Source organism: Falco punctatus, assembly GCF_963210335.1.
Source record: "Falco punctatus genome assembly, chromosome: 7".
Lineage (NCBI taxonomy): Eukaryota > Metazoa > Chordata > Aves > Falconiformes > Falconidae > Falco > Falco punctatus.
The window spans coordinates 28,485,963-28,500,042 of NC_137587.1; positions in this window are offsets into that span (position 1 = coordinate 28,485,963).

The window sequence follows — 14,080 nt, forward strand, 5'->3', positions numbered from 1 at the left end:
GATAGAAGAACATAGCAATTTACTGCTGCAAATTGCAACTTCCCTAATTAATGTCAGGTAGAACAAACATTACTCACTGGATTAAATACCTGCTCTGAGAAAGAGAGGAATTCAGAAGAGAGCACTATCAAGAACTATTTAACTATGTACCTCTGATCAGCTGTAGTAACAAACCCCTAGGGCTAGGAAGGCATAGTACCCCATCTAAAAGGAGACAGAAAAGAATCCCTCTGGCCACCATTATTCTTATTTTAATTAAGTTTATAAATACACTGATTAGCTGCCCCAATTTTACTTCTGCATATTAGAGTATACGTTGTTCTTTGCAAAATTTTAACTCCTATTGATGTCAACAATAGTGGTATTTTTATTAAAGGCCCAAACCCCACCTTCTGTATTGCTGTGGCAAGGCAACTACATAGTATAATATGCTTATTATTATCAAAATAATAACAGCTCTTCCAACAGATTAAGCCAAACAACCTGCCTTTGACAAAAGGAATAGCACAAAAGCACTGGGTGCTAGAAGCTCGGGAGAAGCAGAGCTGTTATAATTTATCCTAATCAAAGAGGCGCCACCATAAAATAAAAACCTAAATATTTTGTTTCATAGAACTGGATTAGAGTGTCTCAAGACACAATAACCAACGGTTATAGTACATATCTAATTGCTTATTTCATTCAAATTTTACATTGGACAAGCCTACTGTACATTAATTGAAGTGCTGGCTGGCTTGAAAACCTGGCAAGATTTTACCCAATATATTTTTATTGCTACTCAGTGATGATGAAATATATCTTTTTCAAAATAATTTTAGTAGCCCACATAATCTAAAATATCTGAAGGGACCAACTGTGACCCCGTTAGCAACACTGAATGTGTTTAATTGTGCATGCGCACTCTTATAAAGCTGCATCTACTATAGCTGCTATGTAAGTGTGGGCAGTCTTAGTAGCTGCAGCTCTGATGCCAGAGTGCTTATGGCAACATAGCATTCCGAGTGGTTCTAACTGCTCAATTATTTTCCAAGCATCTTTTGCAGTTTTTAGAGTCCCCACTTAGGTGTATGTTATCAGAACTAGACTGTTACTAGTGCTCCAGCCAAGTTATTTAAGTGGAGAATATTTTCACTGTAGTGCAGCAGTGACTGAAGGTAAGTGTTCTCTAAGATCTTATTGTTCTGTTTATCCTGGTCTGCTTGTTTTCTTATCCTGTACTCAATATTATGATGACATAAGCCCTACTCACACCACCCAAGGTATTTCCTGTTATATTGAAAAAAGCTACTGAGTAGATCATGCAACCTGAACAAAGGAAAATGATTTAAGCAGAGTGTAAATCATAAAACAATCAAACATGACAAACTATTAGAAAACTCTTTCCAAAGTTAAGGACATGAAAAAGAATCAGCTTTGTAAGTGGTTTTGTCTCTCTTCATATTATATTTTCTTTGAATATTATTGAAGTGGTTAGATATCATTGAAAAGTCCACTTGTTATTGCAAGAAATAAGAGCCTTGCTAGCAGATTTTGAGAGGTAAATTCAGTGCTTTCTTCAGTACATGAAAATCTGTCACCTAGTGACTACCTTCAATAGCTCCATTGCACTTATGCACATGGAAGCCTTGGAAAATTACCATCAGGAACTGCGATTTGCAGAGATTCGGCATAGTTTCTGCTGAACGACATTGTTATGTATTGATATGTGGTATCTCCTCCTGATAGACTTTGATGAATAAATGATCCGCTCTTTCAAATTACTTTGACATCTGAAAATCTTGGAGAGCACATAAGTGGAACTGTGGCACACCCAGATCCTTTTATCTAAGACAGATTTCTACTTTAAAAAGACCCCATGTCTTCAGAAGCATATTCTCCATTGCAAGTTCAGTTGAGAATGTTATTGTTAATGCTGCTGTTCTTGAGGGTTTGCTGCATTTGATCTTAGGAGTTATGACTGTACAGTAATCCATAGATGATTAGCCTTGTACAGTAAACATGAATGGCGCACCACTCACAGAGGTTGTGTGCAGCCTCTGAACACCATGGTAATAATGATTCTTAGTGACTATTACAGTATTTCATAGACTACAGAAAACTTCTCTATTGAGGAAATTGCTCTTAGTAGAAAACCCCAGCAAAATGTTGAAGACTATTGTAACAGAGAAATAATTGGCTATATTTTCTGTCACGGAGTCAGAAAATTTTCAGTGATGGAAATGAGCAAGACAGGACCTATGATGAGCATTCTCCATGAGGAGTCCAAGGAACCAGGTAGAATGTTGTTGCACATAGTGAATAAATAATTGGTGGATCTTCATGAAGTCCTTATATGATCTGAATATTATCTTTGTGGTACTAACAGCAGAACAATAATAGCGATACACTCTTAAAGTAAATGACCTTGTGTCTCTAAACTTTCCAAAGCAAATGGAATGGATAATACTGAAGATTCCTGAAACTGAAGTTTGCTTAAAAATGTGCACAGAAAGCAGTAATTTTAATTGTGATTATATTTTTGTTAATTGTAGGCCTGCCTTACAAAGTAATCTTTGGGATATAGGCCTTAAAAATTCCATCTTGTTTTTTGATAATTAAATTCAATTAAATACTGCTTTATTTTGTGCAAACAATACTGTCAACAGTACATTGGTAAACAGCACCAGTGATATCAGTCAGTAGTCACTAGTAACTTCAGTTACTGAGATAAAAAACTACCTTGGAAATTACTGTAGTTCTGTAATATTTTCATATAAGGAAAATAATTTTTATTGGAATGAATGAATTTTCTTAGACTAAATAGAACTGATGTGTATATTTTTGCCTACTCAATCCAGAATGAAAACCATGAAACTTCTTCAAATTCAGAAAAATTCTAGGAAACGTATTCTAAGTTTTAATTCTGTGGTTAATTCTGTAATTCCAAAACACGGAAGTACTGAATGTACCAAAATGCCAAAACAAGGCAAGATCTGATGGTGTTCTGTCTGGACAGTGAACAAAGACGACCAAGGATATTGTAAACTTGCCTTCTGAAGGCTAGTGCTGCCTTGTTCCCTAGAGTATTATGAGAACAGTTATAGTGAAGGTTCTGACACTGTCTGTGGGACAGTATTTCACAATCCAGTAAATTTAACTGCCAATAATTTTTCTTGATATTCAAGCTAAATTTTCTTCCTTAACCTTTTCCATTAATCTTAGTTCTCCTCTCTTACCTTTGTTTAACCCTAAACAACCTCTTCGTTACTTTGGTTTTACCTGCGTGAAATACTTCAAAAAAGAAAAAGGATGGTAATAGAAATGCAAAAAAATGGAGGTAAATAGAGAAAAATTTAAATATACAGAAATATGTTTCTTTTGGCTAGTTTTGTTAGAACTTGCTAGTTAGGACTGTGTAAAAAAAGAACAATAGAATTTACAAAACAGCAGAATATGGGAGAAAATAAAAGAGAAATTGAACATAAGGTGGAAACAACAGAAGTAATTTGCCGAGCTTCAGATTGTCTCAGAGTATCAGTTTTTTATGCACTGTATTAAAAAAAAGAGGATATGATGAAGAGCTCAGAAAAACTTGCAGCTATGTCACAATTGCTAAGTATATCACTGGTTTTTCCCCCAACATGTTTTTCATGCAATGTTATTTGGTTTTCTTCATAGGAAAAATTTCATTTGAGCCTCTTTCCTCCCTTCTCTAACCCTTAGCTACTCTCTTATATTATTTTCAAGATTTGCCAATGACTTACTTTTTACTATATTGTATTGAAACCAAAAGCTTCTGGCTGTTCTGGCTGTCTTCTGGAGTCTAGAAAGACTGAAAGGAAATCTTTATCTTTTCCTTTCTCCTTTACCTTTACCTTTTTTAAGAAAAAGCCATATCCTTCTGACTTGGAAACTGCTGAGAGACATGGGGCTTAATCTAGCCAACAACGAAACATGTTTGCGTGTGTTGGTATGTAATAACTTTACAGTGCACAACCACCACGAGAAACAATGGAATGGTCGGAGGACTCTTACTTTCTGAGGACTTAAACCATAACAGAACTTTGCATAATACTGTAGTTCAAAAGTATGGGAACTTGGACTGGCGTCACTTTATTTCTTATAATGTTTCCCATATGAGGTGATGTGTTCAGGGTAAACTCTTCTACCTGGAACTTTGCAAGATGAAATTACACTATGCAAACTTACAGTTGTCTCCATGTCCCTCTTCTGGCACTGTCATCCTCAGTTTAGTGATGACAGAGGAGCCTTCACGTCACAACCAAATAGGAAGAACGGCCTCCTTGTAAAAAGCTGTCTCTCTCCTTTCTCCTTCCACAATGGGAAAATATATAGCAAAAACATCACATCATGTTGATTACTGGTGTGTGCTCTGAAGCTGTGGTGTCACTCAATATCTTTCACTGAATATTTCTAAATGGCTGAGATTAAAATGTTCCAAGTGAGCATTTTATTTGGTTCTAATGAGGCCATTCTGGCTATGTTAATTTTCCGTTCACTGGACTATTCAAAGAGCTCAGCATGGCTGCAGAGTACTGAAGACATACCTCAAGCTGCTGCAGAATTAACTTTGGTACTATAAAAGCAGTAAATGCGTGATTATTTTTTTCCTTGATATATGAAAAAGAGAGATGTGTAATTGGCACTTTAACAAGCTGGCAGTAGCAAATTAAATTTTAGCATGAGTATGAAATGACAATTACTGTTAGTAATTAATTGGTATCATCTTTCTGTAGTCCCGCTTTGTACTCTTTGTGCAAAGCTTATATCAATGAAAAGAATAACTATGTAATTAGGTGAAAAATTGGGAGAGTGTGAGCTTACAAAATACTGTAAAATATCTCCTCTTTTTCTGTGGGATCTATGCAATTTGTGATTGTTAACAAGCAGCACTTTCACCCTTTAAATTTCATCCTAAAGGAATCTAAAGAGTTTTGGAACTGCATGAAATTGCAGATATCCCTGTATTCATAATTAAAGTTAACTGCATTTGTAAAAAACTGGGAAAGATTGGTAAGACAGTACCTCTACATTGCAGCTCTTACTAAAAAGTAGCGTACATAGTAGGGTAAACAGTTGAAATCACAGAAAGGTATTCCTGGTTTGCGGAGAAGAATAGGAAGGTACTGAAGCTGACATGATGCCATTGCTGATTTTTGATTACTATGAGAAGTCAGAAACTCTTTTTACATGCCGGGTACAGTACTTCCAGCAGAGAATTCCTCTGCTAGAGGTAGAAGACCGTGGTTGGACAATGGCTCTGTAAAGACAAGTGCAATTTCTTGAAACATTTTTGTTCTTTGGAATCCCAAACCTGACCAGTCTGGACCACATAATTTAGGAACATGTCATGGTTTAACTCCAGCTGGCAACTAAGCCTCACACAGCTGTTCACTCATTCACCCCACAGCAGGATGGGGGAGAGAATCAGAAGGGTAAAAGTGAGAAAATCTGTGGGTTGAAATAAAGAGAGTTTAATAGGTAAAACAAAAGCTGCATGCATGAACAAAGCAAAACAAGGAATTCATTCACCATTTCCCATCGGCAGGCAGGTGTTTAGCCATCCCCAGGGTTCACACATAATGGTGACTTGGGAAGACAAACTCCCAACATCACTCTGAACATCCCCTGCTTCCTCCTTCTTTCTCAGCTTTATATGCTCAGCATGATGTCATATGGCATAGAATCTCTCTTTGGTCAGTTGGGGTCAGCTGTCCTGGCTGTGTCCCTTCCCAGCTCCTTGTGCACCCCCAGCCTGCTCACTGACAGGGTCGGGTGAGGAGCAGAAGAGGTCTTGACTCTGTGTACACAGTGTTCAGCAGTAATGAAAACATCCCTGTGTTATCATCACTGTTCCCAGCACAAATCCAAAACACAGTCCGTGGCTACTATGAATAAAATTAACTCTATCCCAGCCAAAACCAGCACAGGATGCAACCAGGCAAAAGTGACTTAGACTCATCTTCTGCTATTTCCCTGTGTATGTCCAGAACAGCATGATTTGAACTCATTTGCCAGAGACCAGGCAGCAATGTACTCCCCTTATGGATTGATCCTTAAAATAGGCTTCAGATTTCTTTCTTTTCTCATGTGTGTGACAGAAATTAAACAGAAACTTCCAGCAGCTCAGCTTTCCCGTATTCATTATCTGTTACAGACAGGCAAGGAGCAGAGCAGCTATACGGGCTACCTCAGGAACAACTGTATGCTGTAATTAGAAAAGTCAGAGGCCTATTTCCCATTTCTGATCTACCCACCTTCCCACGAGACTCCAGAGTATGCCTGATACATCTTGAAGAATCCCCTGAAGGAGGCACAATTCTTTACAGTAGCAGCCAGATGCCATTAACAACAGCAGCAGTACAATGAAAAGGATCAAAATTGCTTCTAGCTACCTCCAGTGCTGCCTTTGTAAAGTTACCAGGGACTCGTACGTTGCAGGCAGAAGTGGACTTGTATGTTGCAGGCAGAACAGATTCTTCCATTAGTTACAGTGTAAACATATGTCAGCATGTGTGGGACTTAATAGATATGTTTCAGGTACAGAACAGGGAGAACTGCATACGGGCACAGAGATCCAGATGAAGTGGGTAACACTGTTAACTCCCAACATTAAAACATCATAAGTAGACCTTCATTCATTAGTTCTTAAAACCAAGAAATTTTTAATATTTTTTCTGCAACATCATGGGCAGAAGCTTATCTCTTCTTTCCTTGTTCTTTCAATATGAAAGTTGAGAATCTAAAATAATGATTTACCTTCAGAAGCTAGGACTCTGACTAAGGTATACAAAATCAGATATGTGGAGTTGTTATGGTGGGTTGACCCATCCAGCAGCAAAGCACCAAACAGCTGCTTGCTTACTCCTTCCACACAGGAGGGCAGGGGAGCAAGAAGAAGAAGAAAAAAGAATAGAAAAAGTGAGAAAAGTCACACATCAAGATAGAGGAGTTTAAAAAGTGAAGGAAAGAAGAAGAAAAACAAAACAAGTGATACAACGTCAATCACTCGGCACCTTCCACAAGTGGACTGATGCCCAGTCAGTCTCAGAAACTACCAACACCCCCACCCCGTATCAGTTTTTATTGCTGGGCATAATGTTATATGGCATGGAAAGTTTCTTTGGTCAGTTTGGGTCAGCTGCCCTGGCTGCGTCCCCTCCCAGCTTCTTGCCTGCCCCAGCCTACTCACTGCAGTAGGTTGAGTGGGAAACAGAGAAAGCCTTGACACAGTGCAAGCACCGTTCAGCGATAGCTAAAGCATTGCTGTTTTATCAACACTGCTGTTTTAGTCCAGATCAAAACCACAGCACATATGGGCTGCTGCAAAGAAAGTTAACTCCATCACAGCCAGACCCGGTACAGTTGTCAATACTGAGAGAGCAAATGGACAGGAAAGGGCAGGTACACCTGGACATGCAGGTATTACGAACAGAAAATGAGGCCTGAAAACAAGGGAAAGACTACAATCATTCTATAGAATGGAGAAAATTAAGAGCTTCTGACAAAGAAAGTTGGAAAGACTGAAAGAATATTGCAAGAAAGGTGAGTACTGTGTAAAAAGACTCAGTAAACCAGCAGGTGAAGAAAGAAGAGAAAGAAAGATAAGGAATCACTGTTTAAGAGGAGAAAAGAAAAACCTCATGAAAAAACATGAGAGGAAAGACACAGGGGTATGCACAGAAGGAAAAATTTAAAAAAAATATCACAAGGTAAGAAAGAGTAAAAGGAAGGTGAAAAGCAGGAGTGGAGTTATGATAAAGAATGTATATTTTGCCATTATTGCTTCATAAATGTATGTTTCCTGTTGGAGGCAAATGACAGGGAGCATCAAGGGAGGGCTGCTCTGCAAGGGAAGGTGAACTTGGAGCAGAGGGTGACCGCAGGATGCAGTGCATTGACAAGGGACCAGTCCTGTATGTGAGCAAGAGGAACAGAGCACATCCAGTAACAATAACCAGGGCCAGCCTCAGCCCGGTGGTTGCCAGACAAGACTGTGGTAATGACACAGGTCACAGACACCACAACAAAGGAATTCAAGGCAGCAGATCAGAAATCCAAATCTGCAAGATACGTGGTCAGGCAAAGATGTAGCTGACATGTAGCTCAGACAAGGATGAAGGACAAGGACCTCAGCTTAAAAATGGCTCCCTAGCAAAGTGGGTCAAGAGGCCCTCGATGAGACTTCTCACAGCTTTCTCACATAGCTTGTTACACAGCAACCTGATCTCAGGTTCCAGCTGTGCAGTCAGAGCCGGCTGTGGGTACAGGCAGCCAAACCCTGCCTATGAGATGAGGAAGAGGCCTCTTGCCTGGGGAAAATTAAGGCCTTTCCAGGGAAGAAAGAAAACAGGACAATTCAGGTCACAGATGTCTAACTGCTTTAACATACACTCTGTGTGTAGAAAAGGACTGCTTGCCTACAGCAAGTCTATAGAACACCTGGTGCTACCCAGAAATACCAGTCTTATATGGTATTCATTACATGAATGCTTTTTTTAAAATATGTACAAAAAATGGAGAGTTCATGACAAGTAGCAAGGCCAGTACTACAAGGAGTATCGGAGTTACCATGCAAAATTCTTCTTCTTCTTCTACACAGAAGGATGCAGAGAAAGCAGATGGAAAAGAGCAGCTGGGACTACACTGCTGACTCCACCACAAAAATTGATGTAGTTTCCTAAGTTGCCCTTCAACATTGTTCATAAGGCAGCATTGTCTTAAATGATTTCATGAGCATCCCTGCTGTAGGGGGATAGGGAAGCACAGCAGGGCGTAATACAGCTCCTACACAATCACAGCACCTATGTTGCACTGGTTAGTACTGGCCGAGAGTCTAGTGTCTGTAGGTGTTCTAGTAAATCTGTACTTGGATGAGAGAGGAAGTCAAGGAAGACTTGGAAACTTAGTCGAGGTTGGTATCAGCATGGCCCAGATACACTGTAAAAGCCTAGTGGCACATAAGACGAAAGACTGTTGTACTTTCAGGCAACATTGTATTCATTTGTTACAGAGCCAGGAATTTTAGACAAGCTTTTGGGCTTGGATGTTGGATTTGGACAAGCACTAGGTTTGGACAAGCACTAAGTTTGTCCTGCTTCCTTCTGTTCTCAGTTTTAACGTCTACCAAATATGTGAATCTTCATCTGTTATATTTGAGAATGCTAATACCTGTACCTGTTGTATTCTTTGAATAGCTACAATCTGCTACCCTTTTCAACCACACAAAGAACAAAGTCCTTTCAGAGCGTGAAAAAGTACACTCCAGATGTTTAATTGTTTTACAACCAGTATCTTACTCCTAACTCTAGTGATTAGTTTTTGTTGTTGTGTTGCAGGATAAAAGCCCATGCTCTTTATTTCTAACACTTTACACTACTAGGATAGAAAAACACAGTTATCTATCTGGACAAAGATCTTTTATAATTGATATATAAAGTTGTAAGTGGACCTGTTACTACAGAAAAACAGTGTTGGAACATTAGCTACCAAAAAAGAAATGAAAATAAAGATTTTTATAGTTAAGATACCTCAAAGAGCTTACTTCTAACCATGGCTATTTACCAAAAATCTTGTTATTTTTAACAATAGGGGAAGCTGACATATCGATATACTTTTTTTTTGACATTTTGGGATAGTCCTTCAACAGTGCTGTACAACAATACAGTGCTTCTAATGTGGATAAAAAACATTTAGATGGACAATCGCTATGAGGATGTGATCTAGGACTTCCATGCTGCACAGGGCAATACAAACATTGGGGAGAGAGAGGGTAGAAAGTAGGGCTGATAAATCCCACTTTCTCCTGCATGCATAAAGGGTGATCTAATAATCCTCTTTTCTGGTATTTAGGTAGTTCAACAAAAGCAATTTATCCCTATGCTCCATAACTATCCAACAAACACTAAGACCTTCCCTTTTTTTCTGGATACCAAGAGAAAACTGCTGAGTACCTACAACTTTGTCAAAACAAATGAAGTTTTGAATTACTTTGAAATAGAACTAATCTTGTCAAAAGACAGATATTTTTCTTATTTGAACTGATTTGGAATTGTCAATTTAAATTTGGATCATACCAGAAACTGGGCTCCTGTTTGGACTAGTTTTGAGAGAAACTGATTAAAATAATTTCAAAATACAGTTGTGGAATTGTTGCCATTTTCTTCTTGTAGATATCCTACACAGGATGTCTTAGTGAAACATCATTCACCTCCTGAATTCCCTTCCAACTTGAATTATTCTATAACTTCAGATTAATAATTTTATGACTTCACTTTAGATAATTGTAGAAGACAGTTATATACATCTTTTTGCTCTAAACAAAGACAAGTGAAAGCCTGCTTAAAACTGCAGTGCCATGGCAGAAAATTTTTAGGTACTGCTGAAAAAGAAGGAGTGTATTTATAGAAAAAGGTAAAAACCACAGAGACAAATATGGAAGCTGGACAGGACATATACATTCCAGGGGCAAGTCTAAGGACAGAATTTTTAAGTGCAGTTCAAAAGGGAGTCTGAAGCTGTCAACAAGAACTTTGGTAACATATTTGTTGATTTTTAATCTCTACTGTGTACAAGACGTTGTATATTCTTACATGTAAATAGAGTTGCATCTTGCCTTGATCACCTATTCCTCTCAGACCTGCATGCAAAAGTCCAAATTCCAGAGAGCAGCTCACATGAAAAGGGATAACAATAATTAATATAATGATTTAAATAGGGCTTGAGCATAAATCTAAATGGAAATACAGCCTGCAAAGTCTAGAATTGCATACAACCTACAAGGTGCTTGATAGTTTAGAGAAGACTTGAAAGAAATGTTGTTATCAGTTCACTTAATGTACTGGTTTGAAAGACTATAGAAACCCTTCATAACTCACGAAAGAATATGAACCTTGTATTAGGATCATCTTTTGTAAATATGAAAGCCATGAAGCAGAGTTTATTTTCAAAATTAGGTTGGCATTAGCCTAAAATTTTAATTTCTGGTTTATTTGATAATGACATTTATTATAGTGAGGTTTTGGATAGTTTTATTTATTAATGCATCTTTTGCTTTGAAACCCAGTTAAGTTTTACGTATCAATAAAGAGTGTTAAGGAGGATAAAAAATACAGACTGATTTTCCATTAAAACATCAGAGGAATGCATGCTGTACTCTGAAAAGCTATAAACATGTTGACTGCCAATACAATTACAGTTGTATTAACAGACATCCTCCTTGTTTCAAATATCATCCTAAAGAAAAAATTATAACCAACCAAGAATAAAGAAATACACATCCTTTCAGATTGACTAAAGTGCTCTGTAGAAAACCACAAAGATAAGAGTATTTTAAAGTTATTCTGAACTGAAAAAGGAAAAATTTCTGTTTAGAAAATGAGTTTTCCAATTTTCTAGACCTTCATACTTTTTATTTGTTTGTTTTCTTGAAAACAAGAAGCCAAAAATATATAATGAAGAATTTTCTCTCCATCTAGCTTTGAACTCAGAACAACAAGCTATAATCCATAGAATTCCATAATCCATAAAAAGAATTGTGCCCTCCAGCTGGGATAGACAGCTGTGTTTTATTTCTGTTAGCTGGCCTTTTAGTTACCTGTTCTGAGTTTTTAGACAGGACTACTAGAATAATTCAGTTTGTTACTTCTAATATTCTTTGTTTGCTTATATAGCAGGTACATGGAAAGTGTGCAATGACATTATACTGATGTGTAGCTAAACAGCTACACTCAGCTAATTGCTACCTGAGATAACAGTTTAGGAAAACAGGCAGAGATAAAGGTCAAGCTACTTATGATCTGTACAACAGAGACAGTTTGCCCCCTTTTCATGCCAGTGCCCTTACTTCGCAGATAATACCAAATACAACTCCAACTAGGAATGTGCTTTTCATCTGCATCTGGCTAGATGCACAGCAAGAACCAAAGCTTTTGTCACTTCCACACTCGACTGCTGTTAGAAAGCTTCACTATTCACTTGGAGGCTAACTCACTGCCCAGCACAGCCATCCAAAGAAGGCATATGGCACCTGTGTTTCAAGATTTGCACTCGCATCCTGCAGTCCTGCCAGAAATGATCCTACTTTTCTTGTATGTTGAATGTTCTGACAGCATGCTTAAACCCACAGCCTGAATCCCAGCAAGACTCTATCAAGCACCTTAGTTCCTCTTGGCTGTTCTGTGTGGACCTGATGACAACTAATGTGACCCAAATCCCTTTTGGCTTCCAAGCCTTGTAGTTGCTTCACCATGCACCATACATCCATCCTAGTTCTTCCTACAGCAGACTTCCAGCTCTTTCTCTTAGCTGCAGTTTCCATCTCACTTCCATTCAAAATACCTAGCTGCTCCCACCATTAAAGCTGTGCTTTAATACATTGTCTGAACTGTTTCTGAGAGAGCATTTACTTCCAGGAGCTCAGTATACCTATTGCTGTCCCCTTCTTCACACTAGAACCCATTCTTTCTATCAGATCTGCAAGTTCTAACAGTTAGAATCTAATTCGGTCCATCGAATGATCCAGATCAGTGCAATGTACTCATGACAGTGTGTGTCTGTCAGGTTAATGTTGCTCTTTAGTCTGAATCACTCTTACCTACTAGACTAAGCTAGGAGCAACAAGTGTAGACTGTCAATGGATCTGAAGGAACCACAGGAGGCTCTGGCAGGAAGGTAGTGATGAGTAGTTGAAGCTGGTAGCCTCTAAACACAGTTTAACTGCATTCAGAAAAGCATGTCTGACTCCCAGCAAGTTCTTGTCAAGCACTGCTATTCTGCTTTGCTTTGGAAACCTTCTCCCATATGTGACACCAGCCCCATCCACCAAGACTTTATGCTATCTATCCCTGCCAAACAGCCTAGAAACAGCTGCCACAGCAACCCAGTTTGATTAATAACCTGATGTTTATACAGAGTTGTCTAATACATCTATAAAGCTGGTGTAAAAGTCCTGAGTAAAGCCCATCTGAGATTTGTAGCACATCTTGATTCTGTCTGAGTTTCATTTAGAAAATAGAAAAGAACTCTGTGTTCAACAAAAGTTGATATGTGAAATCTTCCAGTTTTTGCAGAACAAGTGGTGACAGTCGGAGCATAACACAGCTCTCAGAGTTCAAAGTATCTGCACTACAATTAATTGCGTACTGTGCTATTCACTTTACATGAAACTCTTGTCTCAGTAATTGAGCACATCAGTGGGGGAGACAAAGATGTAATTTGCTGCTGCTGACTGTATCTGGTTATGTCTTGTCCGTAAAGCTGGGTCTGTCACTTTTTTGGATCTGGCTTGGTTTACTCTGTGCAGAGCTTTTTCTGTCATTTCTGCTTTTCTCAGCATGGAAGCCCCACGTTTTGCACCCTGTGTTTTTAATTCAAAGGCCTTACTCTTGTTCAGCAGTGTTGTTGCCTTTCTGAATAGTTATCTTAACAGGGTCCAGAGAGTTTTTTGATGATTACCAATGTGGGACCTAATCTGCTTTCTATTTTTAGATTGCAACTCATGTTCCATCAATAATGAAAGGGTACTTACATTTGCATAGCACTTTTGTCCCAAAGGATCCTTTTTCATGTTAGTAGATGTCAGACAGTGGCTTGATCCAAGGAAAGACATGTTATGAAAGACATGTCTCTTGCAAAACATACATCTGTACCATTAGGATAAAGCATAATGCTCAAACTTGTACTCTTTTTTTTTTTTTTTTTTTTGACTGTATGAACCTTGAATTACTACTTATTGTATCACAGCTTTGACAGGAGTAGCAGAGAGGGCTCTTGCCCAGCATGGCAGCTGGCAAACTCTCCTACCCATTGAGAAATGAATCAAAATCTCTCACTACCTGGGTGAGTACTTCAACTACCTGGATGTTCCATAAAAGGCAGGCATGACCTCTTTAACCTGTATTTTAAAAGGAAGTTACTTTGTGTTTTGTGAAGGGAAGAGTTCCAGTATGTTGGCATGCTCTGGAACTACTACCATGGTAAGATACTCAAGGATGGAGGAATAATGTAGGCTTGACTAGCTGCTCTTGCTGGGGTACTCCAGGACACACATCAAAGCAGAATTCTAAGTGCTTAAGAAACT